Source organism: Rhinatrema bivittatum, chromosome 9, assembly GCF_901001135.1.
Source record: "Rhinatrema bivittatum chromosome 9, aRhiBiv1.1, whole genome shotgun sequence".
NCBI lineage: Eukaryota > Metazoa > Chordata > Amphibia > Gymnophiona > Rhinatrematidae > Rhinatrema > Rhinatrema bivittatum.
The window spans coordinates 263,134,148-263,161,516 of record NC_042623.1 but is presented as its reverse complement, the minus strand read 5'-3'; the positions used below and the strand labels follow the sequence as shown (position 1 = coordinate 263,161,516).

Below are 27,369 nucleotides of genomic sequence, written 5' to 3'. Positions count from 1 at the left end.
TTGCACTGTGACAAGCATGTTGATTATATTCCTCACCAGGAGAAAACTCCCATCGCCCAACTCTGCAGAATCAGATAAAAAATAACTGCTGTACGCGACCCAACCTTGAAAAAAGAAGAGCGATGCAGAAGAAACACCCACAGACCAAAGGTTGCATCAGCGCCCGTCTGAAACTCGCGCGCGGCAGCGGCAGTCATCAAGGCTTCAGTCTTCAGGAACTGACCGCTGACATCTTTTCTAGGCATTCAGAATTTGGTTAGCTTTACGAGAAAATGCGTTTTTACTCTGTCCAGGCACCTCATGCTGACAACAGGGGCTTGGATTTGTAAAAGAGAGAATTCTGACTTTTTGGTTTAAACAACACCCCCAAGCACCTACTGAAAGCACGAGGTGGCCAAACGCAGTAAACAATGTTTCTCTGAAAAGCAACAGAAGTGCGAATACTTATGAAAGCTATGCGAAAGGTCAGTCCCTAAGAGGCACTAAAATGCAGAAACCTCCACAAAGGCGTAAAAATGCACGTAAATACCAAAATTCAGGGGGTGTTTTTGCACAAAGCTCCATTTGCAAATGTTTTTGCAAATTTAGCTATTTGCAGTAGAAAAACTTTGTATGTAATAAGGTATGCACAAACTTTAATTTAAATCCATTGTTCATGAGCTGCTGCTATCCAATACCACGAAAAGCAGTTCATTAATAATTATGAATATAAGGAAAAGCAGTGCATAAGAAAAGGTTTTGCGAGCCGATTTTCACAAAAAAAGATAACTACACCTCAATGAGTATTTATTGTGCATATTCTGAAAACCTGACTAGCTGTGAGGTCAGAAGCCCAGCCCTAGTGATAGGATCACTATGCCCCTATGTAGCCCCAATGTATAATTTTTGTCCCATACCTAATTTTCATGCAAATGTTGCTATGAAACTACTTTCAAGTCACTAACCCAGGGGAAATCCCATGAATTAATACAGCAGCATCAAAGGCTGAAGCCTTGACAATTGGTGCTACTTTTCATAAATTTCAAACTTTGTCTATATGGAAACTGCATTAAGAAAAAGTGTATTTTATGGTCTGTAGGATATTTTAATTCATGAATATGGGCAGAGATGTCTTTTTAAAGTTATGTACTCAGTCTTTCAATAAACGTTCATGCAACACATGCTAACCAAGCTTTACCTCTGAACCATAGCACTATACACGCTCCTCCATGAGAATGCTGCAAATTGTAATCTAGATAAATTGGAGCTGGTATAAAACGTCATCTTATTATTTTCTTTTTATTTATATAAAATCTCAAAAGGAACTGCTTTAATTGGTCAGTCAGGGGATGAATCAAGAAATTTTCCCTGACGGGATTATTCAGCGTCCCTCTGACTCTATCGAAAGAAGACTGGTTGGGCTTCATGTTCCAACATGGAAGTGTCCATAAAGGAACACTGTCGTACTTTTAAAATGTTGAAGATATATGTAAGACTCTTCCAGCCTTATGCAGAAGAAGGGCTTGGCTAATCTAGTTGTCAAGAATAGTGGGGATTATGACTACATTTTCCACTAAGATCCAGCTGTCATAGAAAGCTAGAGGTAGATATTTAAAGCTTAAATGGCTTAGGCCTGGATTTATCAAAATGCACTAAATACTGCATGCGATAGAAAAAGGAGTGTGTTTTATGGTAATAGGCAGTTTATCGCAATTTGCACTAATACCTATACGAAGAGCTAAGTTACTGCAATTTGCACTTTGAGATAAGTGCCAGAAGTATAGTATTTCCTACATACAACCACTGGGGGGACCATGTTTACTATGAGAAAGAGAGAGAGAGAGAGAGACTAGCCATAATGTAGGTATTAGCGTAGGGGGTAAGGGCCACTTTGACATTCAAAGTGAGACGTACGAACAGAACAGTGCTCTCTTTTGAAGATTTGATGACCCTCGGAGTGAGGAAACTCACTCAAAGATGAGATTTGTGCAATGTTCTCTCAACCTAGCTTGATGTTATCTGGCTAAGTAGCGCCACCCCGATCTGCCCATTGCCCGCCCACATAGTTCTCCAGCTAAGAGATAGCTGGATAAGTGACTTATCCGGCTATCTAGCAAGCGCTGAACTTAACTGGTTATTCAGAGGCTGCTAGATAGCCGGATAAGTCCCACTTATCCGGCTACCTGCTGGCTGAATATTGGGTCCCTAGAGTATAATGGTAGATGAGGCCCCTTCAGACCGGCCAATTTGCAGTGCCACAAACTACAGTTGATCTCCAACTTTCCCTTCACTTCTTCACAACTAGGCAGTGAACTGCCCCTAACTGATCTCATCAAATAAGTCCTCCAGGATGTCCTTTTTTTGTAAAATTGTTTTGTATCTTATTTTATGCAAGATGACAGTGTTCTCAGATGTTTAGTTTATTTATTCTATTCTTATTATGGACTTTATATCCACTTGAAGTGTTTTTTTTCCCATTACTTATGTGCTATGTTTTCTTAAATTTATAATGTTATCTTTATTTTGCTTTTCACAATAAATAACATATTACTGAAATAAAATACATTTAAAAAGATTCTCCAACATAAATGTAATGTAACAAAGAGCAGGTCGTAAAGATCAGAAATTCCTAGCTTACACAGTTGCTACAAAGCAAACGTAAAATTCTTTCATCTTCTATGTTGATTAAAAGTACCTTTTTGTTTAAATTATAAATACCTCCCTAATGCATGAACTGGCACTAAAGGTCCTGCCAATTTGTCCTCTTATCATCACATTGGTAAGTATTGGTTTTTCAAAGGGGAAATGTTAAAATATTTGAAACATGATTCAGTTCACGTCATGCTCTTGTACACATAAGTGAAATAGCTTATGTATTATATTTAGAGCTATTGCTTAAGGTTAGGAGGTTATATAGCTTAATCCAATAAACATACTGCTGATTGTCAGTTTTGAAATTCATGCAACATTACCCTTAAATAAACCACAAGTGCACAACTTACACAGCAGAATTTAATTTATATTAATGAAGAAAGAAATGTGCCTTAGGCTTCTCATAAGATTTCTCTTGTTCCAGTTTTAATGACTTAACTGCATGAAAAGGATTTAGAACGTATCAGGAGTCCAGGTTAAAGCTTCTATGAAATCACTTTTTAATTGTAAGGTATCAACTACTTAACCCTCCTATGGGCTGCGACCGAGGTAACTCGTCTCTTAGATCTGGAACACAAAGATCCTATCACCACGTCAGGGCTTCCTAACCAGCCTTGCTAGCCCCACGAGCAGTCAGGTTGTCAGGATATCTACAGTGGAGATGCAAAAGATACATTTGCATATACCAAGTCTCCTAGGCATGCAGATTTATCTTCTGCACGCTTACTGTGCCTATCCTGAAACCCCAACTGGCTGTGGGGGTCACCAGGGCAGGGCTGGGAAGCCCCCACACCGGGATGACCCAAAAGAGACAAGCTGAGCCAGCTCGAAGGACTTGCAGTTCCAGTGCCTTGAGATTGCAGTGCACTGGAAGCAAAGCCAGGACTGGCTCAACATGGAGCCATGGCTCACCCCACCCATCACCGAGACGATGCTGTGTTCTTTTGACATTTCTAGACGGTACCATCCACTGCCTCTTGCCAAATGGCTCTCACATTAGCATTAACTCTAGAGCCAGCTTTGAGGGCAACTGTGGTACAATATTTCTCTGTCACAAGAGGATTCTGAGTTTGGGAAATGATGCCTATTTTCAAATAAAGCATCCTCCGTTTGTTTGGTTTTTTTAAATGGTACTTGTAATTCAGTCCAATAGGCTGTGATGCTGGGAACCTCTAAGGTACACAGGACTACGGTGATGCCACTGCAACAAATTTCATGCCTGTAGTAACATTAAATGCCAAGAGTCTGATTTCAAATTCAGCCCGTTATTTGCAACTAAACAAACCCAGGGCAACATGGGTATATCAATGAGCAATCTGCATATAAATCGGCTCTTTACTGTATAAATCAATGAATGCAGCTCGCAGTAAAATCCAGCAAGCTGCATCATTCGATGGAAAGTTAACTACACCTCAAGAAGTGATGCTCCTGGGGGAAAGTTAACATGAGATCTGATACTCAAGGGGGCCGCCTTTTAAAGGAGCCAACCAGTCCCGAAGACCCCCACCCCAAACCCTGAGTGATCAGATCCTTGGAGCTCTAATGGGACCCCCCCCCCCCCCACACGCTGAAGAAGCTAAAGATCAAAAAATGAAAATGGTTGTGCCCCATTCCCCCAGTTCCCTTCTCCCATCTCCAGGGGCGGATTGCCCTATTGGGGGGATCTGGCATCCCCCGGTGGGCCGGTCGCTCTAGTCACATGGTATCTCCGGGGCCGGCCGGGGCGGCGAATCCCCGGGCCGGCCGTCAGCGGGAATCCGCCCCAGCCCATCTCCCCTGACCCGGTTCAGCAGTGGTAGGAGCTACGCCTTTGGCAGTGTTTCCCATTGCCATTCTGAAAATAGTTTTAGTAAGAGAAGAACACTAGGGACACTGCTACTACCGTTGGACAACCAGAGCATTTAAGTAAGTGGTCAGGGTTTAAGAACGTTTCTTTGTAATTGAAATAAGGTATATTTAGGACAGAAAATATGGATTTATCCAGATGTCACAAAGGACACAGATTAGGAGGAAAACATTTGTGGATATGGTGCAAGAGGCTGAATTACTGGGGATCCAATTAGTTATTAGATATCCATGTAAATGCATGCTTACATATAAAGGCAACAAGTCTATCTTTTATGAGCCTGTACAGTTAAGAACATTTATAGATAAATGTAAGCGTGAGATTAGGGACACCGGATCCTCATTTGGGGTATTTAGCAAGATAGATGCTGTAACTTCCTTTTTTGTTTTTTAATTTAATTTCCTTTTCTTGATGAGATGCTCCTGATAAACTTCCAAGTTCCTTTTATTTCTTTATAAATATATTTCTACAGAGGAATTGTTTATATTAAAGGTGTTATGTTCTCCTTGGTAAATTACTCATGACTGTACATGATATGAAACCTTCTGTGTGAATGTAATTGAAAATTGATAAATAAAGAATTTAAAAAAAAAAGTAAGTGGTCAGGGGGTCTGTAGTGGATGGGAAAGGAGGCACATTTTTTGGGAGGTAGGGCTTGGGGACTGGGAGCATGGCCAGGACTGGGCCATTTCCATTTTTTAGCCTCATCAGGGTGCAGCAGAGGCAAGTCGGGGGGTGGGTGGGGGGTGGGCTCACTAGACCTGAAGAGATTTTTATACTTGGGCCTGGCAGGGTCTTAGGAGGCACAGTCCCTTGAAAAGATGGCCGCCCCGTGATGAAGGCTAGGAATGCACAAACGGCAGCAAGGCATGGAAAATTACCAAGGGATGTTACTAACTTGCTAAATCTTGGGGTCATTTTCACTGTAGGGAAAAAAAGCCCCCAACTTAGTAAACCTGCCCCTATGTTAGGTGCCTATTTTCAGCCAAAAATAAGAGCCCAACTTTTCAGGTGAAAATTCATTTATGTTCAGGAACTTAAATTTAGGGCTGCTAGTCATTTGTCTAGATTAAATCCCGGATTTTAAAAGGGTCGTGCGCGCAATTACCAGCAGTTACGTGCGCGGCCGGACCCTGCGCGCGCCGCATGCATTTTCATAAGGGCCCGGCCACGCGCATAACTGCCAATACACGCAAAAGTACCGGGCCCTGAAAAAGGGTGGGCCAGGGTGGCGGGGCGGGATGCAGGATGGGCAGGACAGCGGGAAGCGCGCGCAGGCACTGGCAGTGCGCGCAAGTTGCTTCTGCTCCGACGGAGCAGATTCTTTTAGTTAGGTAGGGGGTAGGGGTTGGAGTGGAGACGGGAAAGGGGAAAGGGAAGGAAAGTTAGGCGTGGGGGGAGGAAGTTCCCTCCCAGTCCGCTCCAGTTAAGGAGCGCGTACGGCCCGATTGCGTCGCCGCACGTAATTTGCTAAAATTCACCCTCCCTACAAGCGCGGATTAGAAAATCCGGCACACATGTGCGTGCGGCCCACAGATTTTATAACATGCGCGGGCCGGCACGCACATGTTATAAAATCTGTGACTCCATGTGCGCACCTTTTAAAATCTACCCCTTAGTACCCTAAGTTCACGCCGAGTGCAAACAATCAGTGCCGAGCACCACAATTTCCTTGCCCTGACTCTTCCCCTGCAGCCACCCACTTGTTTAGAAGCTCAGCCCTAGTAAATTTTCAAAAGGGCCAATTTAAGAGCCTAACTCCCAAAGTTAGGCACCTAAACCTTTTGACAACTGACCTCCAAGTTCCTACCGCAGCACTACATAAACACATCTTTGTGAGTGACATTGTGGAAGGGATAAAAGGTAAAGTTTGTCTATTTGCGGATGATACTAAGATCTGCAACAGAGGGCACACCCCTGAAGGAATAGAGAGAATGAAAAGTGATTTAAGAAAGCTTGAAATGTGGTCAAAGATTTGGCAGCCGGGATTAAATGCCAAGAAGCGTAGAGTCATGCATCTGGGGTGCGGTAATCCAAAAGAGCTGTATGTGATAGGGGGTGAAATGCTAATGCGCACGGACTGGGATACAGCCCTTAGGGTGAGTGTCTGGTGATTTGAAGGCTATGGAGCAAAGTTACAAGTTGATAGCTAAAGCCAGAAGAACACTGGGCTGCATAGAGTGAGGAATAACCAGTAAGGAAAAGGAGGTGATAAGATCCTTGTACAGGTCCTTGGTGAGGTCTCATCTGGAGTTCTTTTTTATTTATTTATTTATTGCAATTTAACTTTTTCACAATCAAGTACAACCTTGAAAGAGCAGAAATTGAACAATGGCATTGAGCAAAATAAAAGAAAATACTTCAATTTTGTGTTCAATTCTGGTGCCCGTATCTCAAAAAAGATAGAGACAGGATGGAGGCGATTCAGAGAAGGGTGACCAAAATGGTGTGGGGTCTGTATCAGAAGATTTATGAGGAGAAACTGAAGGATCTGAATATGTATACCCTGGAAGAGAGGAGGTGCAGGGGAGATATGATACAGACCTTCAGATACCTGAAAGGTTTGAATGATGTACAATCGTCAAACCTTTTCCATTGGAAAGGAAACAGTAGAATTAGGGGGTCACAAAATGAAACTTCAGGGGGAATGAATCAGAGCCAACCTCAGGAAATATTTCTTCACTGAGAGTAGGTGGATGACTGGAATAAGCTTCCGAAACAGGTGAAGTTGAAAACAGTAAATGAATTAAAAGAAGCACGGGATAAACACTGTGGATGTGGATCCCTAAAGGCTAGAATTGGAAATTAGGGAAAGAGTGCATGGGGAGTAATCAGCGTGGAGCAGCAGCTACTACTGCAAACATCTGCAAAGAGTGGCAGTTATCACCATAAAAAACTTGCTGGGCAGACTGGATGGACTGTTTGTTTTTTTCTGCCAGCATTACTATGTTATATTTTACAAGGACTGTGTAGGGTTCGTGGACCCTTGGATCGAGGTGGAGTTGGTGCAACCTGCAGGAAGGAGCCCTGCAGGCCTCCACCGTCAGCGGGCAGATCCGGATTAGGCAGAGGCCCAACTGGAACTTCGCCTTTACCAGCCCCGTTCCCCTCAGGTTCAGCCTGACAAGTAGGGAGACCTCTTGCCGAGGCGTTGGTGGAGTGTCAGCCAAGGCCTTTTATAGGCCTGAGGGGATGATGTCATCAGGAGGCGCCTCCAGTTCTTTCCCATCGTGGGCCCTTCAAATTAGATGATGTCAGGCGCGTGGGCGTCCTAGGAGAAGCGGGGCCAGGAAATGTCAGTGGCGTCCTGCTGCGGGAGCCAGCGGCAGCATCCTGCCATGGGAACCGTCAGCGGCATGCTGCTGCGCCGGTCTGCAGCAGCATGCCGCGGAGATGCTAAGGAGTCAGGTTGTGCCCGGAACCAGCAAGCGAGGCCGTGCTGGAAGGTAAGTACGGTGATCCATGGGGGCAGACCGCGGACCACTGAACACAACGGACTTTTTTTTTTTTTTTTTTAATGCTGTATCAAAAACCACAGCTTCATGTGATAATGATTTTACTGCTCATGAGTAGTAATATTCTGTAAAAATAAATCTACGGCAGACCTCTTAATACTCTCTGGCACAAGCACCTTAAAATGAATACAGTCATGGCAATTCTGAATGAAATTTCTAAATGTCCATAAAAGTATTACATTATTTTGATGGTAGCACTGTAGGCACCTTTGTTCTAAGAGGTACCTGCTTACGTTCCAGGTACCTCTTAGAACAAATGGCAGGCTTGAAAGTGCATCATAAAGGAAGATTTGTTTCCCCTTCTGAGGGGAGAGCTGAGCATCACTCACCACCTGGACTCCTCCAGATGGCCATAAAGCCAGGTCTGGAAGAGATTTCTTGTTCAGGCTGTGACAGGTGGGGGAGGGCAGCGGTGGGAACTGACGTGTTTTGTGTGAGCATCAATAGCAAGGAACAGATGGGGAAGGAAGACAGATGGGAGAGGGAGATGGGGAGGAAAACAGAAAAGTCCCTCCGAAAAGAACATATTAATCCCCAGTGAACAATTTAAATTGTAGAGTTTTCTCCCACAGAGGGCAATGAATCTACTTCACACGACTCTCTCTTGCCTTTTAGGACAGATTCCAAAACCTGACTCTTCCAACTGGCATTCGTTTGGCTGAGGTGATATTGGTGAGGTTCTTTGCTGCTTAGGACCTTAGATATAAATGATGAAGAGGGAAGTTCATTTTTGAGTTATCCAGTGTTTTGTTTATTGGAGATTTTTAATTTGTCTTTATTGTTTTCAGAATGTTTTATTTTGCTTTTTGCATGCTATTTCTGTGGCAACCCCCTAGGGCTGACCGTGGTTTTTTTCCTCCTGTGTTGAAATGGATAATTTGGGTGGGGGAGACCCTTATTAGAATATGACTTATTAGAATATGGATTACATAGTTATCATTTCGTATTTATTTATTTATGTACACAATTTAGAGAATGTACTCATACCAACTGTTCAAGGTGGTGGAGTAACATAAAAAAACATAAATAAAATAAAAATCAGTAAGAAATTACACAAGTAAAGTAAAAACATTGTGGATCTTATAGGACAATAATACAGGCTGTGACAGGCCAGGTGTTGAGCTGGGAAACAATAAGATGACTTAGCAAGGTGTTAAAAATGAATTAACCCTGTGAAAGATCACCAAAGGCCTGCATGAATTGTTCCAGACAGTGACCACTGGCTGGCATTTTAAGGGAATGAGTCATACTGTAAATTTGTTTAATGTGTTTTTTGGGGAAAAGTGTGTATGCGCCCTTAAAAGTTTGGGGTTTTCTGGGAAAGGTTTTGATGGGTTTCTGCCTTTTCCTCCCCTGCAATCTACAGTATGGAGACCTCCAGCTATGGGATCAGCTGGGGGGCCAGGGACCCTACAAGGGGAATGGGTACCTGCAGGGGCTCTTCTCCTCAGCGGGAGAAAGGATCCCGAGGCTGAGAAGAAGTAGAGTGGAGTCCTTCATGGTTGGACCAGAGCAGAGAAGTACCAGAGTGACAAGGAATGGCTCTTTCCATACCGAGAAGAAGTACAGGAGTAGGTGAGTTAAGCCAGTGGGAAGCTGTCCTAGACTGTACTTGATGTGTGGGTCCGGGAAACCCAGCACAGATGGAAAAAGAGGTTCCCTCCTCCCTTTAGTAGGGAAGCGGAGAGGCCAGTGGCCAGAGTAAGGCGTGGTATTCTCCTCCCGAGGAGCGACCCAGAAGGTGCAGAGCAGGACGCTCCAAAAAAGGGGAAGAGACTGGGTTCAAGGGTGGGGTGAGGCATAACGAGGCTTTGCCCCAATACGTCGTGGTTAGTGCAGTACTTAAGGATGGTAAAGTGGAGGGTGGACAGAGGTCTAAGGCCTTGTGATGTGTGAACCGTGGGAAAAGTGATTTTGTGTATTGTGCCACCACTGGAATTTTGTGCTCATGTATTTGGTGCCCACCGAAGGACAGTTTTAGTATGGGTAGGCCTGAAGAAGCAAACCAGCTCTCCCTTACGGATGAGGGAGAGAAAAGACAGTGGGAGGATAATTGTAATATGCATTGCATAGAAGCCTATGATTTTCTGACTTACGTGAAGCACCTTCTCATCCATATAAACAGTCCTTGGCTTACCAGCTGGATTAAGTCTTATCCGGCCTACGTAGCTGGCTATATTTACATATTGCCCCCTTGTGTGTGTACTTTGCGGGGATGGCCCCTGGCATCATCCTGGCCTTGCCCTTAATATGCCCCCTTTCCCCATGGAAGGCGGGGGACAGAAGCAGTATTTTCAAAGGGGTCCTCTCTGCAGATAAACACCTGTTTACCCATGGAGAATACCTATGAAAATTGCCCCCCCAAAATGGTGGAAATAGCTGTTAAAACTTTAAATAGTAAGAGACTGTCAGAAATCAAACCCAACGTGAAAAGAAAAAGAAAGATACAAATCCGTGTGTGCCATAATCAATCACAACAACAAAAGTTTTCTAATGTTGCTGATTTAATCATCATCATCATCGTCGTTTTGTTTACTTCTGTACTGCCTTGACATTTTCCAAATCCCAAGGCAGATTATAGCAATTAAAAATTCATTAACACGATTACAAATTCATGCAGGAGCAAAGTATATCAATAAACAACTACCAAAACAAAATACATTACAAAAATAACAAATATATTAAAGCACCAATAAACGTCATGTAACCCTCTGATGAGGTACATAAAATAATGGGTGGAGAATCCCTGTTGTATAAGGCTCATCCCTTACATCTTTTGTGTGGGTTCTTCAAGATAGGTCATGCAGATGGTGAAATCGGCCTGATGGGGATAGCATCTTTTACTATATGGACAAGGAGGATATCCCCCTCATTTCCCTCCGTGATCAGGCTAGCTCACGCATGGACACGGACACATTATATCAAGTTCATTCCAAAACCCAAACAGCAGCTTTATTTTCTGGAATATTCGGCAAGCCAATGCTGCTGAATATATCTGGGTAAGAATTAAAGTTAGCCGCTGTCCTGGGAAAGCGCACGCCAGCAGCCAGCCGGCACACAGTCTACTGCCGCTCCGAAGGAGCAGCAAGGTGAAAAACAAAAGCGTTCCCTCCCAGTCCGCTCCTTCATTGGCGTGGACTGGGGAAGCCCTACTTGCGTTGCCGCGCATAATTTTCTAAAATCACCACCCCTGGGCGTGGCCACCCGCCCGCACATGCATGCGTGGACATGAAAATCCGGCTCCCATGTGCGCGCGAGACCCATAAGAACATAAGAAATTGCCATGCTGGGTCAGACCAAGGGTCCATCAAGCCCAGCATCCTGTTTCCAACAGAGGCCAAAAACCGGCCACAGGAACCTGGCAATTATCCAAACACTAAGAAGATCCCATGCTACTGATGCAATTAATAGCAGTGGCTATTCCCTAAGTAAAATTGATGAATAGCCATTAATGGACTTCTCCTCCAAGAACTTATCCAAACCTTTTTTGAACCCAGCTACACTAACTGCACTAACCGCATCCTCTGGCAACAAATTCCAGAGCTTTATTGTGCGTTGAGTGAAAAAGAATTTTCTCCGATTAGTCTTAAATGTGCTACTTGCTAACTTCATGGAATGCCCCCTAGTCCTTCTATTATTCAAAAGTGAAAATAACCGAGTCACATCTACTCGTTCAAGACCTCTCATGATCTTAAAGACTTCTATCATATCCCCCCTCAGCCGTCTCTTCTCCAAGCTGAACAGCCCTAACCTCTTCAGCCTTTCCTGATAGGGAAGCTGTACCATCCCCTTTATCATTTTGGTTGCCCTTCTCTGTACCTTCTCCATCGCAACTATATCTTTTTTGAGATGCGGCAGCCAGAATTGTACACAGTATTCAAGGTGCGGTCTCACCATGGAGCAATACAGAGGCATTATGACATTTTCCGTTCTATTAACCATTCCCTTCCTAATAATTCCTAACATTCTATTTGCTTTTTTGACTGCTGCAGCACACTGAGCTGACAATTTTAAAGTATTATCCACCATGATGCCCAGATCTTTTTCCTGGGTGGTAGCTCCTAATATGGAACCTAACATCGTGTAACTACAGCAATGGCTATTTTTCCCTATATGCAACACCTTGCACTTGTCCACATTAAATTTCAACTGCCATTTGGATGCCCAACCTTCAAGTCTTGCAAGGTCCTCCTGTAATGTATCACAGTCTGCTTGTGATTTAACTACTCTGAATAATTTTGTATCATCCGCAAATTTGATAACCTCACTCTTCATATTCCTTTCCAGATCATTTATATATATATTGAAAAGCACCGGTCCAAGTACAGATCCCTGAGGCACTCCACTGTTTACACTTTTCCACTGAGAAAATTGACCATTCAATCCTACTCTCTGTTTCCTGTCTTTTAACCAGCTTGTAATCCACGAAAGGACATCGCCTCCTATCCCATGTCTTTTTAGTTTTCATAGAAGCCTCTCATGAGGGACTTTGTCAAACGCCTTCTGAAAATCCAAATACACTACACATCTACTGGTTCACCTTTATCCACATGTTTATTAACCCCTTCAAAAAAATGAAGCAGATTTGTTAGGCAAGACTTCCCTTGGGTAAATCCATGTTGACTATGTTCCATTAAATCATGTCTTTCTATATGCTCTACGATTTTGATCTTGAGAATAGTTTCCACTATTTTTCCAGGCACTGAAGTCAGGCTCACTGGTCTATAGTTACCCGGATCGCCCCTGGAGCCTTTTTTAAATATTGGGGTTACATTGGCCACCCTCCAGTCTTCAGGTTCAATGGATGATTTATATGATAGGTTACAAATTTTAACTAATAGTTTAGAAATTTCATTTTTTAGTTCCTTCAGAACCCTAGGATGCATACCATCCGGTCCAGGTGATTTGCTACTTTTTAGTTTGTCAATCTGGCCTACTACATCTTCCAGGTTCACAGTGATTTCGTTCAGTTCGTTTGACTCATCACCCCTGAAAACCATCTCTGGAACTGGTATCTCCCCAACATCCTCATTAGTAAACACGGAGGCAAAGAATTCATTTAGTCTTTCTGCAATGGCCTTATCTTCCCTAAGAGCCCCTTTAACCCCTCTGTCATCTAATGGTCCAACCGACTCCCTCACAGGTTTCTTGCTTTGGATATATTTTAAAAAGTTTTTATTATGAGTTTTTGCCTCTATGGCCAATTTCATTTCAAATTCTCTCTTCGCCTGTCTTATCAATGTTTTACACTTAGCTTGACAATGCTTATGTTTTATCCTATTTTCTTCAGATGGATCCTTCTTCCAATTTTTGAAGGATGTTTTTTTGGCTAAAATAGCCTCTTTCACCTCACCTTTTAACCATGACGGTAATCATTTTGCCTTCCTTCCACCTTTCTTAATGCGCGGAATACATGTGGACTGCACCTCTAGGATTGTATTTTTAAACAATGTCCATGCCTGTTGAACACTTTTAACCTTTGCAGCTGCACCTTTCAGTTTTTTTCTATTTTCCTCATTTTATCAAAGTTTCCCTTTTTAAAATTTAGTGTTAGAGCTGCAAATGTATTTATTGTCCCCCTTCCAGTTATTAGTTTAAATTTGATTATGTTATGATTACTGTTGCCAAGTGGCCCCACCACCGTTACTTCTCTTACCAAATCTTGCGTTCCACTAAGAATTAAATCTAAAATAGCTCCCTCTCTTGTTGGTTCCTGAACCAATTGTTCCATGAAGCAATCATTTATTACATCCAGGAACTTTATGTCTCTAGCAAGTCCTGATGTTACATTTACCCAGTCAATATTGGGGTAATTGAAATCTCCCATTATTATTGCACTGCCAAATTGGTTTGCTTCCCTGATTTCTCTTAGCATTTCATCATCTGTCTGACCATTTTGTCCAGGTGGACGGTAGTATACTCCTATCACTATACTCTTACCCAATACACATGGGATTTCTACCCATTTAGATTCTACTGAGCATTTAGTCTCTTGTATGATCTTTATCCTGTTGGACTCTATACCCTCCCGGACATAAAGTGCCACACCCCCACCAAGTTGATCCTCCCTATCATTGCGATATAATTTGTACCCTGATATAGCACTGTCCCATTGGTTATCCTCCTTCCACCAAGTCTCTGTGATGCCAATTATGTCAATCTCATCATTTGCTGCTATGCACTCTAACTCTCCCATCTTACTTCTTAGACTTCTTATTTTATAACAAGCACGCGCTGACGCGTGGCATGTTTTAAAATAGCTTCATCCATGTGCACGCACCGGAAACTGTTCGCACATGGATGCATGCCTGTGCTCCTTTTAAAATTTACCTTTCAATGGGAAAATAATACGCGTAATTAGCATAGGAGGCCATAGACCTCATCTGTTATTAGGAATCAATGCTGACAAAATGCCTGTCTGCTATGGCAGCCAGGTCGGTGGCTTCGTCTTGATGCAGGACTTGGTTAACAAAACGAACTGAGTAGTTTTTAAATACGTGTTGCCAAGTATTGAAAAAGTGAGAAAAGGGTCAAGAATTGTGATAACTTTGACTTAGTATTATGTGCAAAAGTCCATTTCAGTCAAACAACTAAATCTGGGTGAAAAGGCTTTTGTTATGTGCAAATATGACAGCTGGAAAAAGACCTGTTCTTGAATCAGACAGCTTAAACGCCCTTTCAGGTGCTTATTTATCACTTCTAATTTCATATTCCTAGGAAGTGCTGGCCACTATGACACAAAAAAGTGCAGAAGTATTTCCCTAGGGATGTAGCTGGGATTTCCCTCCTCGTTTCAGTTATCACTATAGATTCTGCACTGGTGTCACAGCAGCCGTGTTTAAGTGCACCTTTTTTTTTTTCTAAAGCTGAAACTTGAATAAGTACAAGGTAAGCAATCTCTTCTCAAGATGTTCATTTCAGCCTTCTTTATCACCTGTTTATCACCACTAAAATGAAACTAGGGCTAGAGGAGTAAATTAAAATACACCATAAACTGCTTATAAGTTGAAATACCACAATCACAGCATACATTTGTGGTTCAGTTCATGTATTAAGGCAGATTATGACTATACTTGGAAGGCAAGCTTAATATAAATTTATGTTTGAATGCTGTAGCTGCTATTTGTCACTTTTACAAAAGGAGCAAGGAAACCATTAATTTATTTTTTTTCGAGGTGGGGGAGGTTGTGGCATCCTTCAGGGTTCATCTGTCTCTGCTTTATGAGCCTCGTAGGAGACATTGTATGCTCCCTTGGTTTTATGGGGTATTTATATGCAGATGAGGTCCTGGCTCCTTTAGGCAAGGACTCTATAACAGTGACTGCTTAGTTAAGATCGCCTCCTGGCTATTAGGAAATAAGCAAATCTTAAATACAGCGAAAACAGAGATGCTGAAAACTGGCATTTGGGAACTATCAACATGTAGATGTTGGTAAAGGTGGAGGAATCACAGATTAAACAATCGGGGAGGCTAAAAATCTGGGTGCGACCCTTGACACTGCCTGGAGACCCACATAGAAATAGTGGTACAGAGGTGAATTTTAAAAGCCCGGTGCAAAAACAAAAATCGGGACGTGCAGACACAAATCGGGAATTTTAAAAGCTGCCTAGCTGCCCGCGGCTCTCCCGCTGCATACACATCTCACTTGATTTTAAAAACGTGGTCTGAGAGGGGCGGAGCCAAGAGTTGTGCGTGTGAATACTTACGCAGCCTGGTCTACTGCAGCGTAAGTTTACTTCTGCTACGGAGGAAGTATAAGTTGTTAAAAAAAAAACCTGCTGTTTTGGAGGGCCTTAAAGGGTCTGGGGTAATTGGGGGGGGGAATGCAGGTTATCAAACCAGGGGGGTTTGGAGGACCTAGCTCGTAACTGGACAACCTGGTGGATGAAGTGGTGAAACTGGCCATGGATTGGAAGCACGCCCATTATAAAATTCCCTAACTTATGTGGTAGAAGCGGGATTTGCGCGACCAGGCGCATGTCCACTTAAAACTAGGCGTACATATGCACGTGCTCAGGCTATTTTATAACATGTGTGCATATGTGCATGTAAGCTATAAAACTGCCACATCCCTGGGCATGCGCCAACATGTGCCTGTGCGCCACTTTCAAAGTTACCATCCCTATTTAGTGCTATGCTCAGTTACATGTCTCTGCGAGGGTATTCAAGTTGGTCATGCATGCATTAGTTACATTACAGATTGACTTATCGTAATGCTGTTTGTATTGGTCTCCCTGCCAAGAGCAGGCATAAACTGCAGACGCAGCAAAATGTTTTAGCCAGAATAGTGACTGGTAGCCTTTGGCATGTAAGCGCAAGTTTGTTGCTTCGAAAATTGCATTGGCTTCTGATTGCACCAAGGCTCAATTTAAGCTTCCAAGTTTTAGGAGGGTCTCGTCTTTCTTAGCAAAAACGTTAAGAGTGGCATCCACATGGTCGCGGACTTCGCTCTAGTCAATGTACCCTCTAAAAAAAAAATAAAAAATCCCCCCTCTGTTACACGGAAGTATGAAAGGGGGTGTGACACTGCTTCAGAACGCCATTTAGCAAATCTAAGGAACAAAATGTGAGTCGCTAAAAGATTTGGGGATGGTGATATAAAAAGTTATGGTAAGATGCAATAATGATTTGATATGTTCAATGTAGTTTAAGAATCGGGTAAACTAATAAAAGTTTCATTTTAACAGAGCTTGTCCCGACGTAGCTGGAAGGTGAACTGTGGTCCACGTCGGGTCTGCAGACAATAGCTCCGTTTCAAGATAAGTTTGCTTTAATTTGTTTTAAGAAGAAATGAATATATACACCTAGGGGCGTATTTTCAAAGGGTTACGCGTGTATATTGCGCGCGTAAACCCCGAAAACCCGCTCCTGCGCGTCGCCGGGCCTATTTTGCATAGTCCCGGCGACGCGTGCAAGTCCTGGGATGTGCGTATGTCCCGGGGCTTGAAAAAATGGGCGGGGAGTGGGCGGGGCAGGGGTGGGACCGAGGCCTCTGGCGTGCTGGCACTCGGCCGGCATGCGCAACTTCGCCAACAAAGGTCAGGGGGGGTTTTAGATAGAGCTGGGGGGGGGGGTTAGGTAGGGGAAGGTGGGGGGCGGGGGCAGAAGGAAAGTTCCCTCCGAGGCCGCTCCGATTTCGGAGCGGCCTCGGAGAGAGCAGGGAAAGCCATCGGGGCTCCCCTAGTGCTCGGCGCACAAGTGTGCACCCCCTTGCGCGCGCCGACCCCAGATTTTATAACATGCGCGTGGCTATGTGCGCATGTTATAAAATCGGGCGTAGATTTGTGCGCGCTGGGTTGCACGCACAAATATACGCCCGCACGTAGGTTTAAAAAAATCTGGCCCCTAGTGCACACAGACACGACAGAAGCTTAAAACATTTTTTTCAAAAATATATGTATTTGAGAGATGCAGACTAATGGACAAAGGTAGCACTGAAGTGTTGTAAATACAAATAATAACACTGTGCTATAGAAAGGTTCCACACCTATTTATCAGATCATCTCAAGAGTAGGTGCTATTTATATCTGGTGCATATACATTGTGATCTTTGATTATATCAGATATCCTCCTGCTTATTTTTGGATTTGACATTTTTGTCTACTGTGCATTATGACTGTGGTAGCTTGATTTTCTAAATTGTGCATCACTGTGGATGGTCATATGCCCAGGAAAGACGAATATAAAAACATTTTAAATAAATAAAGCTTATGACTGGTAGTAAATGTATCATAGTGAACACGTTGTCAGCCACTGTTTTCCTCAAGATGACCCCAAATGGACCAGAAGAATGGCCAATTTTTTATTAACTTTGCCTGCTATTAAAAAAGAAATAGAAGCCAATAAATAGGACTTTTAATTTCTTTCCTACAGGGACTTAGAGCTTGCAATTTTTTCAATAATTAAGACTATACACCAAGTTTATTGGTATTCATAACAAATAAAGCATTGTCACTGGACCAGTTCTCGTGCATCCATTATCTTGTCTGCTGTTCTACACGGCTACTTTCTGGATCACATACTTTGTACCTTGGGGCTGCTCTCTCATTACCAAGCATAAAGAAAAGAAGAAACACGACACGACAAACCATTCAGGTGCACAAATATAGAGAGCAAGCACTTTTATATTAAAGATATAGAATCAGAATGGATGAGGACTGCAAGGCATATCTAGTTGACCCATTCTTGACAAACTGCAGCAGAACCTACCGAATTCAGGCTTTATCCGCATATTATTGCATCAAAGGATCCTCTGTGCCGCTGGGCCAACGGTCCAAGAAGAACTGCAGTCGGCCCCTGACCAGAGGGTTCTGCGTCAAGGGTCAAAATATAGTGGGGCTCTCCTGGGGTGCTGGCTAAGGCCTGAGGATCCACTGTTGCTTAGGGCAGCCCCTAGAACCCACACGGTGGGAATGGGTGTGAGAGACGGGAGAATAGTATTTCCTCTGGTGATAAAAGGACCTTCCTGGCCGAAGACGGCAGATCAGACGTACTGGCAGAGAGGTGTTGCAGTGTCTCATAGTGATCCTTTAACTGAGCCACAGCATCCCTCACCTTATCACCAAAAAGCTTCTCGTCAGTACACGGCATGTCCACAAGCTTCTCCTGCACCTCTGGCCAGAGATCAGAAGCACAGAGCCAGGGCATTCTATGGGCACCAATTCCTGAGGCCGCCACCCTTGCCGCTGTCTCAAAAACATCATAAGTGGACTGCACCTCATGTTTGCCACATTCAAGGCCCTGCTGGACAACTGCCAAAAAAGCGTCCTGCTGCTGCTGGGGCAGGCGCTCCGACAGGTCCTGGATCTGCTTCCAGAGGTTCCAAGAATATTGCGTCATGTACAGCTGGTAAGAGGCAATACGGGTGATCAGCATGGCACCCTGAAATACCTTCCTACCCAGCGCATCTAGTGCCCTGTATTCCCAAACCGGAGAGGCAGAGGCATGAGTGCGAGAACGCCTGGCATTCTTAAGGGCCGACTACACCACAAACAATTGGTGAGGGAGTTGATGCTTCTTAAGTAAACCACATCTGCCTTCCTATTCACTAGAGGCACAGAGATGGGGTGTTCCCAGATCCGAAGGAGCAACTCCTTGAAGATCTCAAGGACTGGAACAGCGACCACCTCCTTCGGGGCATCCACAATGCCCAGAGGCAGGCGTAAATAAAGAAACAAAGGGGGGGGGGGGGGGGATTTAGGTAGGGCTGAGGGGCGGGTTAGATAGGGGAAGGGAGGGGAAGGTGCGCCTGGTTGCGCGCACAAATCTACGCCCGCGCACAAGTCTTAAAATCCGGCCCCTTGCCCCTCCTGCCTTTTTATATAAACGAGTCTTTACAACATGGTACGGAAGTTACTTTCATAACTTATATTACTTGTCAATGTCTTCCTGTGCTATCTTGTTCCCCACAGTGCCACTGGTAATCACTGAAAAAACTGCTAAAAACTCTTCCAGAAATTATCTATAAATCCTAGAAAGCTGTAAAAATGTTAGGAGCAGAGGATGTGCCTCTGAAAGAGAACAGTCTAGTCAGGGAGTCAATGCAGGGCCATTTGACTATCAAGTTGAAGACATCTTTCTATGAGAAAAAGTTTATGGTATTTAATATGGCTTATATGCAATGACAGCTTATTTTTGGACGGTGGTAGAGGGAAAACTGAAAAGTACCTATTTAATTCATTTTAAAAACTGTAAAACAGAAGGCAACATTTCTTGAATTTCATCCGTCAGAGACTCAAGTCACTAATCCTGTTCCAGCCCCTGTGTCACAGTCCCAGCAGAAGTCTATCATGTGTGATCACACACACTCCTAGCAGGTCATATAAGCTGATACAGAATGGGCAACTGAGCTCTGCCTGATCAGGGGTTTCATCGGTACTTTAGACCGGGATAAGAAAACGTTTTGAGCTGCAGTCCCCCTTCCATTTATACAATTGGTTGGGGTCTTCCAAGATGGGTTACTATATGTATGTATGTTTGCATGTATGTAGAGAAGCAAAAAAAAAAAAAGAGGTTTCCATACATAAAAAAGATATAGCATGAAAGATGTATGGTACATAAAAAGATATAGCATGAAAAATGTATGGTACAAAGTTGATTTTTATTACTTTACAAAACTTTATACTGATCATTTATCATGGTCTACGATAAATACAAAAATTAAGTATTTATTTAACCCCAAAATTCTAGCTACCCAAATTCTTATGCACATTAATCCCACAGCATTAAGAAATCCATTAATTACACTACAAAGGGCCCAACCGTGGAGAACACCATCTCCCCCATCCTCCGGAACCTACACTGGCTGCCAGTAAACTTCAGAATCCTACACAAATCCCTCACCATAATACACAAAACGGTCCACAATCATCTACAGCTCGACCTTGAAATCCCTTTCAGATTCCACACCTCAACCAGACCAATTAGAGAAGCATACAAAGGAACTCTGCAAGCCCCCCCAACCAAAGCCGCACGTCTCACTATCACGAAAGACCGGGCATTCTCGATAGCAGGCCCTACTATCTGGAACAACATCCCCACAGATCTTAGATTGGAACCATGCCATCTAACATTCAGAAAAAAACTTAAGACTTGGCTTTTCCACCAAGCCTCCTCCGAAGCACACTAACGGCCCTTGGCCACAATTCACGAACTCTGGAATTAGGAACCCCTAAGCAGCCAATATATACAAACTACTAACTCGTATTCTTATTATGTTCTCGGCTATTTGCCTTCTTCTACTCTTTTTTCCAGCTTCCTATGCTTCCAGGTTTATCCACCTTGTTGACTGTAACTTTGCTCCTTTTGTTAAATGATTGTTTATTGTTAAAGTTCCTCCCAGTTCTATGTAAACCGATTTGATATGGTTATCACCATGAAGGTCGGTATAGAAAAATGTTAAATAAAATAAATAATTCATACCACAATCATTCAATCAACCGTCCCACTCAACCGTACTCCCCCCTGCCCCCCACACACACATACACATAATACGTGAAGGGTGTTCACCAGTGGCTCAAAACCCCCATTTTGTTTCTTTTCTGGTTACTGAAAGGAGTAAGCTCACACACACATACACATGCATGGACATGAGCAGAGATACCCAGTACCCAGACAGAAACAAAAAGAAAGGGATACCTCATTCCCAGAAAGACGCAAACACCCCTCACCCAGACCAACAGAGAGTGAAAGAGACACCTTGACAAACGTAGACAGAGACAGATACCACACACCCAGACAGTGACATCCCAAACCTAGACGACCTCAAAGAGAGACAGAAACCCAACCACCAGACAAGGGCAGAGACATAACACAAAACCCCCTAAGATTTATCAAAACGCTATAAATATAGCAGAAATCACGCCCGTGCTAAAAAAGGGGGCATGGTTAGGCTAATTTCCCTGCCCCCACATTGCATAGGTCATTTCTGCAAGGTGCGATATTACTTGTCCACTAACCGGCCTAATAAGTATTCGCATCACTGTTTTTGTAAACCGGCCTGGAGTCTTTGAGGCCAATATTCAAAAGCCATTTAGACGGATAACTCAGTTCTAACCGGCCAAGTTATCCAGCCATGTGTGGCCGGATAACTAGCTGCTTATCTGGATATCTTCAAACATATCCGGTTAAGTAGCACTGTGTAAAAAGATAAAGATATGTAAACGGGCCCGCGGCTTGGTTCTTTCAATCCCTCTCTGCAAATTATAGATTGGGTTCTGTTGGGCCATGCAGCACCCCCCCCCCCCCCTCCCCCAAAGCTCTCTAAAGTTTTTTTTTTTCATGGACCAAGTCCCCCCCAACTCCATTACCAATTAAATAAAAAAATCAAATCGTCTCGCCTGGAAACCACCCCCCCCCCCCCACACACACACACCCAGCTGAAGACCTGGCCAGTCCTCACTGTACCCCACCCCCCCGACACCTCCTCCATCCCCTCCACCCCGATTCCTAGCAATCTCTGCTGGGAGCAAGGTACAACCTCATCGGCGCCCAGTGCTGATTCTGATCATTTTAGGCCAATATAGTCAGCGGGACGTTTACCCTGCTGAATATATGGGAGAAGTCACCTGGCTCTCTTTAGCCGGAAATCTCCTCCACTGAACGGCCGACCGGCCTCTTCATGACTGGGCAGTATATATGCTGAAGATCTAAATAGATTAGATAGCTAGCACTCACATGATGCAGGGACTGTTTGTACTGGGGCTTTCTTTTTGACACCCCCTCCACAGGTCCCTTCCGTAGATGAAGAAGGTCCCCCCTGTGTGGTCTCCAATGCTCTTGTGCAGCATCGCTGGATTAATTTGTACATTGGCGGAATAAAGAGCATCACAGCCGAGAAGGAATCCAGTTTCTGCAGGCCCCAATATAGCTACCGGAGCTTTGCACTGCATGCTACAGATGCATAACAGTTATATTTATTGATGTTGCTTCATTGGTTGCTAGGCACTATACTGCACCGAAATAGCAGCGTTCCTCTGGAGAACTTCGCCTACTACTTAGTGAAACATATTTTCAAAAATATGGTATATCTGGAATTATCAGCGTGACTACAGTAAACGAATTAGAACCTTCTCCTCTCCATTTCTGACAGTGTTTTCCGTAAAAAAGAGAAGCAAACTTTATTCTGTCCCTTGCAAATTGTCTCCCAAGGCTCCAGCTCTGTTTCCATGCAGACTCGTTTCTGCAGTATAGAGCAGAAAAACTGTCGCACTGGGTATAATAAGGAGAGTTGTATTCTTTTTTGATTGTTCTATTACATTTTGGAAGCTGGGAGGCTTTGATTAAAAAGACAGTTATCAATAAAACAGAAAGGGAATTAAATGCTGAAGTGGAAAGTAACTAAATGCCAGAGAGGAAGTATCTGCAGCCCAATTCATTGCATTGGAGGCGTCTACAATTTTAGTTTTAAAGCAAAATCAGCTTAAAAGACAAACTTTCAACCGTCACAAACATACTGATTAATAACTGTACGCCAGGCTGGAAAGGTCTCATATATAGTTTTGTTTATTTTTAAGATTATAAAAAGCCCACGTGAGTCGTGACAATCCCAGAAATGATGTTATTCATTACAGTACAATTTAATAACTAACTAATTTTATTTTTATTTATTTATTTGTAAGCTTTTATATACCGAAGTTTAGCGAAAGGCCCTTACAGGTAAAACAACATATTACAGGCGTAACACAATTAGTATAACATCAGATACAACTGGGTTATAGCTTCAGATTTAACAGGATGTGTGAACTTGCTCTTGTAAACGCATCTCCCTATTATGGGCGCTTTTTCAATTAGGTTGATGCAAAAGTTAGTTTAACTGAATTTCTTCCTTGCTCTGTATTTATGACTCTTTGATGGGTCAGATCAGTACCAACTGCTGCTTCAAGGGGCCCATCTGGTCTGCCTTTCCTGATGAAGGGCGGCAGATCCTATGCGATCTCAGGCTTTACCCGGCGTATCCTCCCTGCTCCTTTCATGCCCTTCTTGAATTCTGTCACTGTGGAGGCCTCCATCACTTCCCCCCCCCCCCCCAGGAGGCTGTTCCACGGATCCGCCACTCTTTCGCTGAAAACACATTTCCTTATGTTACTCCTCACCCTGCCTTCTTTGAGCCCCACATGGAAACATGCGTTTATAACAAACTGCATACATTTTGCAGGCTGTTGCACACCTAAGTTTATCCCAATTTTCAAAGCGGAACTATGCACTAAGATTGCTTTGAAAATTATCTGCTGACAACTATCCACACAGACTTACAGCTGCTACTCTGCGTGCATACCCGTCTCCAAATGTAAAAGTAAATGCAAACGCCACCCAGAATCCACCCCTTCAGAACATCTCGCCCTGATTCACTTAAATTTACGCGCAGTCGGGGTGCATGCACATAATTTTATGTGCACAATAGGCCGGGCAAGTTTCAAAAGGGCCATTTCTAAAACGAAAGCACTGTTTTACCCATAGAAATCCCTTTGAAAATTACGTCCCCGTGTGCAAGAACTGCTGAGTGATTCTTAAAGGCACAGCCCCACCTATTGGGGTGAAACATTTGCCTTTTTCTTGTCTCAAATCCTTTAAGTCCCAGACTGCATGGGAAATTTTATAACAGAAATCCTCACCCCCCCCCCCCCCCCCCCCAAAAAAAAAAAAAAAAAGACAGTTAATTGTATTTCCTATAACACATTTCTGCCTATGCACATGGCTGTAAAATTCCTGCCCATGATTCTGCTCATTGCATCCGCCCATCCAGCGAATGGGCAAGAGGACACATGGTAAGCACTTTGGTGGACGTTGTGCCCTGTGAAAGGGTTCCTCTTCTCTTCGAAGCCTCTTCCGTAGACTGCCAGCGGGAAGAGCAGTGCCTGGGGGCCCCCATTAATAAACTGGCACAAACACCCACAGCGAGCTTGCCACAGTCAACGGGGTTAATTGGTTCTCCCGTGCTCGGTGCCGTCATCTCTAGAAGAGCTTAATTACACAATTACAGAACTTCAGCTTATAAAGATTTTAAAGTAGCATTTCTTTTGCACAGCGAGGCCTTAATGAAGCGCTGATCGGCGGAAGCATTCCTAATGGATTTAATCCTAAGGTGGCAGCACTCCATCCACGTGACGGCTGACAACGATACGCTGTTATTCGCTTTTCATCCGCACCGTGAACAATCTTGCTTTCGGGGACGAGCAAACAACTCCGCTTTCAAATATGACTGAGCAGAGCTTTTTAGTCTTCCGTCTACCATATTGACTTCTAAGAGGCACTTTTTCGTAATTGTGAGTTTTAAATGCATGATCAGTCTTGTGCAGAACAAGGGGCTTTGGGAGATGCAACTTCCTCACAATGGTTTCACAGTTTAACCCAAATAATCTTGGAAAACTGAATATTTAAAATGCAGCTAATGACTAACTGGTAGGTTTTAAAAGGCCCGACACCTGCCAAAGCTGGGAGGTACATGCGTGGCTCGGCCTGGGTTTTAAAATCCGCGCGGGTATCTCCCAGTGCGCGCATACGATTTTTTTTTTTTTTTTTTTTACAAAAGGGCGGGGCATTGGTATGGGACATGGGTGGGCTGGAACCGCACCCTGAAGTCTGTACCGAAGTATTTATGCTCAGAAGCGCACACCGAGGTCCCCTACCATGTAACTTTACTTCTGCTATGGACTGCGTGTAAGTCGTCTAACAAAAAAAACTTGGCTAGTCAGCGGGGTTTTAAGGCTCGGGCCTAACAGGGTAAAAGGGAGGCGAGTTAGCTAGGGGGGTTTAGGAAGTCCTCTCCTTTACTGGGCCGATCCAAACTGGGGAAACAGATAATTGTGTCGGCGCCCGTAGCTATTAAAATTCCACCCACACGCACTAGAGTCATCATTACAAAACTGTGCACACATGCATGTGCATATAGCTGATTTTATAAGATGCGCGCGTGTGTTATAAAATCACCGCGTCACTTACTTCTAAGAGCACTCCACTGATGGTTTCCACAAAGGAAACGCCACACTTAAAATCCATAAGTAAACTGAGATTGCAGATTGCTGTACAGAGCACACAGCGATCCTTGAGCGCAGGATTTCACCACTAAAAGAAAAACCGTACCGAGCCAATTATGCTGGCGTCCTACTTACCCAGCCCGGAAAGAAGTAGCTCTACTGGAAAGCTAAGTGAAGTCAATTCTCTGCCCAGCATTCAGATGAAACCAGTTACAGGGTTTGTCAGTAAGCAAGGTGAGAGAGGACTGGGGTAGAGAAAAGAAGAAAGAAGGAAAAGAAAAAAGAATGGAGGAGGGGAAATGGATGAAGGAAAAAAGACAGAATAGTAAGGGAAACAGGAGGAAGAGGATAAGGCTACAATTCAGTGGTAGAGGATCAAGTCATTGAACAAAGAGGGAAGCCTTGGGGGGGTGACTGGGTGCACTCACATCTGGAAATGGAGCTGGAGGGGGCCATGGGCCGTGAACTCAGCTGGAGAGCGATGGCCGGGCATGACCAGGTGCGGTCATGGCTGCAGAGGATGGACCCTCGGCGTGTCTGCCTGCAGGCGCACCTGCAGAAGCCGGTCCATTAGTGTAATTGCACGCATTCACACCCGCTGGGGATGGGGCCGGCGTCGTGACCAGGTGCAGTCGTATCTGCTGAGGACAGACTATCTGCATGACTGAGTACAGTCATACCTGCAAAAGATGGATGCAGTATTGCGCTTGGATTCAGGATGGAACCAGTATTATTCAGAGGACAAAACCAGTGTTGTGCTTGACTACAGAATCACCTGTATCTGCAGAATATGAACCCCTACTGTGACTGGGTGCAGACATATCTGCTAAGGATGTTAGTGGCTTGAAGGCCTAGCTAGGACATGACAGGAGCCCAGATGATGGTGGCGTTTTATTGATCATTGTGTCATCTCAGAGTAAGACATACATCCTATTAAATGCATTAAGAATGGGTATTGCTCCCAAAGCACACACATAAGGTGTTGAAATACTGGTGGTATCTCGCTCTTATTAGTCTGATGATGTTGATATTGATCAGCATACGGATAATGCCAATTGTGACTGACCTTAAGGGATATAATCTAAGTTTCAACATTGAAGAGTTGCTTATGGACAGTTGCCAAGGTCATCTTTGTGATATGATAAGTATATAATTTATCCATTGGAAGTTATAATGTTTTGTTTAAGACTCTCATTGTGAAATGATATTTTAAAAAGGACATTTAGTAAATTTATTACCAACAATTTTTATGAGCAAATGAAAAATTTAAAAAGTAGATTTTTACATTGTATATGATTATATAGGTGTTGGAGTTAATAGCTGGTCCCTCCAATTCTATGGAGAGTGAGCTGCTACATACAAATGATCGCACAAGATTATGGTATAATTTATAAGAGTTTGGTTGGATGATATTGCAGTTGTCTAGTCTCTTTTCTATTTATATATTTTCAGATTTATCAAGATGGTCTTGCTTTGCTTCTTATTTTTTTAGGTCATCATATCTGCCACAATTAGGCTCAATGATGTCCATTTGTTGAGTGGCAGAATTTTATTAAACAATGCCTCCAGAAAGCCTTGGGAACAAATATCAGCTACTTATTTATCAAGGATTTTGCTTTATGTGGAGTTGGGGAAGGGATCTGGACAAGCGTGAGACTGTAGGGTAAACACCAGTGATCCTAAATAAGGATGTGCATCATTGAACTTGAGGCCTGCTGTTATGCACACAGACTGAACCAAAAAGTGTAGGTCTAAGCAATACAAACATGGAGTCTGCAGTCACGTGATGATTTTGGCAGCTTCACATGAGACTGTGATTCATACAGAGAAGAGACTTTGATTGTTCTCCTATATCAGGCATTTGTCAGCAACTCACAATATGAGGAAATCTTGCACACGAGA

At 43.6% G+C, this 27,369-nt stretch overlaps 1 protein-coding gene across 1 annotated transcript in view; it reads right to left on the bottom strand.

Annotated features, from left to right (window-relative positions):
* PPM1L (protein phosphatase, Mg2+/Mn2+ dependent 1L) overlaps positions 1–27,369 on the bottom strand; it is a 280,498-nt gene that overhangs the window by 147,308 nt on the left and 105,821 nt on the right. The gene's annotated exons all lie outside the window — the stretch shown is intronic.